Raw genomic sequence first — 5687 nt, 5'->3', positions numbered from 1 at the left:
TGCCTGTTACTCCAGGTGTTTCTTGACTTCCTACTTTTGCATTCTAGTCCCCTATAATGAAAAGGACATCTTTTGGGGGTGTTAGTTCTAGAAAGGTTTGTAGGTCTTCATAGAACTGTTCAACTTAAGTGCAGCCGAGAGGAGCTATCCCACATCCAAGGTCAGGGGCAGCGTCCGAGAGGAGATACCGCATGTCCAAGTAAGGAGCAGAGGCTGTGCTTTGCTGGAGCAGTCGTAAAGAGATATCCCACATCCAAGATAAGAGAAACCCAAGTAAGACGGTAGGCACTGAAAGAGGGCATCAGAGGGCAGACAGACCGAAACCACAATCACAGAAAACTAGCTAATCTGATCACACGGACCACAGCCTTGTCTAACTCAATGAAACTAAGCCATGCTGTTTTGGGCCACCCAAGACGGATGGGTCATGGTGGAGAGGTCTGACAGAATGTGGTCCACTGGAGAAGGGAATGGCAAACCACTTCAGTATTCTTGCTTTGAGAACCCCATGAACAGTAAGAAAAGGCAAAAAGATAGGACACTGAAAGATGCACTCCCCAGGTCAGTAGGTGCCCAATATGCTACTGGTGATCAGTAGGTATGCTACTCCAGAAAGAATGCAGGGATGGAGCCAAAGCAAAAACAATACCCAATATCCACAATGTGGATGTAACTGGTGATAGAAGCAAGGTCTGATGCTGTAAAGAGCAATATTGCATAGGAACCTGAAATGTTAGGTCCATGAATCAAGGCAAATTGGAAGTGGTCAAACAGGAGATGGCAAGAGTGAACGTTGACATTCTAGGAATCAACGAACTAAGATGGACTGGAATGGGTGAATTTAATTCAGATGACCATTATATCTACTACTGTGAGCAGGAATCCCTTAGAAGAAATGGAGTAGCCATCATGGTCAACAAAAGAGTCCGAAATGCAGTATTTGGATGCAATCTCAAAAAAGACAGAATGATCTCTGTTCGTTTCCAAGGCAAGCCATTCACTATCATGGTAATCCAAGTCTATGCCCCAACCAGTAACGCTGAAGAAGGCTAGTTTTACCTGAGTTGTTTCGTACATTTTTCCATCAATATAAAATATGCTGTAATCACTAAAGATAATACCACATTCTTTGCATTGCAATTCTTCTCTGCATACTATTTCTTGAGGGTCTGCAACTTGTTACACACTTCCCCAAAGAGACTACCTGTGATTTCATTTATGTTTAACATGGATTAACAAGTGGGCAAAAGCCTTCCCACATTTGCTGCATCCACAGGGCCCCTCTCTGGTATGTTTCATTGATAAACCTTGAATCCTGACTTTGTGGTAAAGACTTTCCCATATTCACAGCATTCATATGGCCTCTTTCCCATGTGAATTCTCTAACAGGTGATGAGATCATTTTTGTGTAAAGAGAATTTTCCACATTCAGTACGTGCAAAGAAGCATTTCCTGAGTAAAATCTCTGATGTTCTATCCGGCATGTCTTCTTCCAAAATGCTTTACCACACTCGCTGCATTTGTATAGTTTCTGTCCAGTGCAAATCTGCTGATACATATCTAGAGTACTCCTTACAGAAAGTGAAGTCGCTCAGTCGTGTCCGACTCTTTGTGACCCCATGAACTGTAGCCTACCAGGCTCCTCCGTCCATGGGATTGTCCAGGCAAGAATATTGGAGTTGGTTGCCATTTCCTTCTCCAGGAGATCTTCCCAACCCAGGAATTGAACCCGGGTCTCCTGCGTTGTAGGCAGACGCTTTACTTCCTGAGCCACCAGGGAAATCTAAGCCCTTGCCATGTTCATTACATATATATGGTTTCTCTCCAGTATGAGTTCGCAGGTGTGCATTAAGCTTCCTTTTTGAGAATAAGCCTTTGCCACACATTTACTGCATATATTGGGTTTCTCTACAGTGAGTTCGTTCATGCACAAGGAGACTGCCTTTCTGAACAAAGCCTTTTCCACAATCACTGCATATATAGGGTTCCTCTCCAGTGTGAGTTCATTGATGTCTGATGAGGTGGGCTTTGGCTGGAGAAGCATTTCTGCATTCACTGCATACGTAGGATTTCTCCCCTGTATGAGTTCACTCATGTACAATCAGTTGGCTCTTCACAGTAAAGCCTTTCCCACAATCACTGCATGTAAATGGTTTCTCAGTAGTATGAGTGCACTGATGTACAAGATCACCCTTCGTAGTGAAGCCTTTTCCAGACACTACACACATAGGGTTTCTCTCCTGTATGAGTTTGCTGATGTATGATGAGGCAGTGCTTCGTTGAAAAGCCTTTCCCACATTGACTGCACATATATAGTTTCTCTTCTCTGTGAGTTTGCTGATGTGTGCTCAGACTGTTCTTCAAGGTGAACCTTTCCCACATTCACTGCATATAAAGGGTTTCTCGTGTATGAGTTCAACGGCGTGCAATAAGACATCTCACTGAAGCCTTTTCCACATTCACTGAATATGTAAGGTTTCTCTTCTGTGAGATCCAACCAGTCCATCCTAAAGGAAATCAGTCCTGGATCCTCATTGGAAAGACTGATGTCGAAACTGAAACTGCTAAACTTTGACCACCTGATGCGAAGAGCTGACTCATTTGTAAAGACCCTGATGCTGGGAAAGATTGAAGGCAGGAGAAGAGGATGACAGAGGATGAGATGGTTGGATAGCATCACCGACTCAATGGACATGGGTTTGAGTAAATTCTGGGAGTTGGTGATGGACAGGGAGGCCTGGGGTGCTGCAGTCCACGGGGTAACAGAATCAAACACGACTGAGCAACTGAACTGAACTGATTCTCCTTAGCCTCTCATTTTTCTCATTAGCATAGTAATTAACAGAGGTGTCCAACATCCACAGCCTTGAATGAATTGAGATGATGTTATCAAGTTTGTCATAGTTCTAGTTCAAAAAATGCTTACCAGGGACTTACCTGATGGTCCAGTGTTTAAGACTCTGTTCTCCCAATGCAGGTACCCACGATTCAATCCCTGGACAGGGAACTCAATACCACATAATGCAACTAAAGAGTTGGCATGCTACAACTAAAAGACCTCATGTGCCACAACTAAGACCCCATGCTACCAAAAAAAACCACTCCAATAAATTTTAGGTATCACGTTCAGTGTGCTTTTCAGGGGGGCAGGACTGAATCTAGAGTGTAAAAATTAATAAAATGTTTTTGGAGTACAACTTGCAATTGCTCAGTTTAAATCTTTCATTCTTCTAAAGGCACCAATCAACAGAAATTCAGAAATTATCGTTGTGAGAACAAACATGCACAAGGATATTTATGGCATCAATTTTGACAATTTTAAGGAAGTAAGAAATCTTGTGATCATTACATAAACTTACTCTTGTATCTCTGCATTCACACCTTTGGATAGTGCCCCAGCATGACTCTGATGAATATGTCCGATGGGACAATAGCAAGCTTGATGCAGAGGGAAGAAAGACTTGCTCACTGAAGCATGTTCTACTCTCTTGGAGCTCTCCTAACACATTGTAATAGAGCCCAGGCTAGGCACAGGATGAGATACTATGTGAAAAGTCACCCCACCCATTCCAGGGATGATATTTCCAGATATGTGGAAAAAAGCCATCTAGATCATGTAGCCACCAGTCAGGACAGCCCACACTAGACAATTTAACTCTCAATCCACGTACTAGAGAATTAATAATTAATGTTTGCTGTCTTTAGATATTTTTAGGGAGATAGATCTGCAATGCAGTCAAAGGTAACTAAAACCAATAGGAGTGTACATTAGTAGGTGATGGGTTAAATAAATCATGGGATGGATCTTCATAAACACTATAGACATAAAAAGAATGAAGAAGCTCGTGATTGGTACAGATACTAAGGAAAACAGTACACAGGTTCCTCAAAAAATGAAAAATAGGAGTACCATAAGATTTAGCAATTTGGGTATATATCTGGAAAAAAATAAGAACTCTAACTTGAAAAGATATGTTGTTACAATCAGTGTTCAGGGCAGTGTTATTTACAACAGCCATGACATGGAAACAGTCTTAAGTGTTCATTGTCAGATGAATGGATAAAGAAATTCAACCATAAAAAGAAGGAAATCTTTCCATTTGCAACCATGAGGGATATTAAGTGAAATAAATCAAGCTAAGAAAGCTGAATATTCTATGATCTCTTTTATTTGTAGAACCCTCCCCCCCCCCCGAAAAACCCAAACTTATAAATAATAACAGACTGTGTGCCAGAAACTGAAAGAAGGGTGGGAGGGCAGAAATGGTGAAGGTTGTCAAATGGTACAAACGTCGTTATAAGTCCAATAATAACAGGATTGAAAATCATTAGCTATGAGGGAAATGCAAGCTCAAGATCAGATATGACTACAAACCTAACAGAATGGGTAATGTAACATATCACAATACCAAGTGCTGGTAAGGATGAACAATTGAATCATGTGTTGCTAGCAGAATGACTAAAATACACTTAAAATACCAAATGCCAGAGAGGATGTGGAACAAGTGGATATCATACACTGCTGGTGAGAATGTAAAACGGTAAAGTCACTCTGGAAGCGAGTTTGGTAGTTTCTTTTAAAGCTAAACACAACTTTCTTTATGTCCCAATAATCATACACCTGAATATATATTACAGAGGAATGAAAATTTATGTCCATCCAAAACCCTGGATGCAGATGTATAGCACCTTTCTTTATAAAAGTTGAAACCAGGAAACAATACAAACTTATCTGAAGAGTGAATGGATAAACAAACTGGTACATCCAATAATGTATACTACTCAGTAATAAAAATAAAGCAATTCAACTCAAAAAAGTCTTAAGAGCAATTTCCTGAGGGACAAAAACAGATTACATGGCCCTTATTAATAAAAAATTATAAATTTGTATCAATAAACACAACAATGTTTAAAATCCGGTTATAAAAATTAATTTCATAAATGACAAAATTATATTGATGGAAAACTGACACATAGTTGCCAGAGGTAGGTTTGGATAGAAGGAGTGACCATAAAAAGGTAGCTTGAGGGTGTCTGTGTTGATTAAAGTTTTACATTCTGGAGATAGCAGTTACACAAAATCTATGAATGTAATAAAGCAGCTTAGAATTCCAAAAAAAAACTATTTAAAAATTCATGTAAAAAATCTAGGGAAATCTAAATTCCAAAGGTTAAGAGTTAATGGTTACATAAAATGTTTTTACGGGGATAAGTTATATAAGGGATACAAGGGAATTTTCTGGACTACTTTTGCATTTTCTTATAAGTTAAAAATGATCTCAAGTTATCCATTTTATAAAAACAACTTTGAAGGTGGTTTTATAAAATATTTGGTTTTATTTATAAACTTAGTTAAGCAAGCTGCAAATGTGTGTACCTATTCCATTTCCTTTTTAAAACACTTGCAGTAACAATGATAAAAGCAAACAACTTTTATTTAAAACGATGGAATTACTGGAACTTCCCTGGTGGTTCAGTGGTTAAGACTTTGCCTTCCAATGCAGGGGGTGTGGGTTTGATACCTGATTTGGGAGCTAAGATCTCACATCCCTTGCAAAAAAACAAGCAATACTGTAGCAAATTCAACTAGAGTTGGGAGATGGTCCACATTTAAAAAAAAACACACACAAAATTATGGAATTATTCACAAGGAAATCAGAAACAAGACTCAGGTGCATCATCTGATG

General features: G+C 39.5%; 1 pseudogene; it reads right to left on the bottom strand.

Moving 5' to 3' along the window:
* Nucleotides 1–511: 511 nt before the first annotated feature.
* LOC139177180 (zinc finger protein 615-like) lies at nucleotides 512–5406 on the bottom strand (annotated as a pseudogene).
* Nucleotides 5407–5687: the final 281 nt, after the last annotated feature.

The sequence above is a fragment of the Bos indicus genome, chromosome 18 (genome assembly GCF_029378745.1).
Source record: "Bos indicus isolate NIAB-ARS_2022 breed Sahiwal x Tharparkar chromosome 18, NIAB-ARS_B.indTharparkar_mat_pri_1.0, whole genome shotgun sequence".
NCBI classification, from domain to species: Eukaryota; Metazoa; Chordata; class Mammalia; order Artiodactyla; family Bovidae; genus Bos; species Bos indicus.
This window is presented reverse-complemented; position numbering and strand designations above follow the sequence as displayed.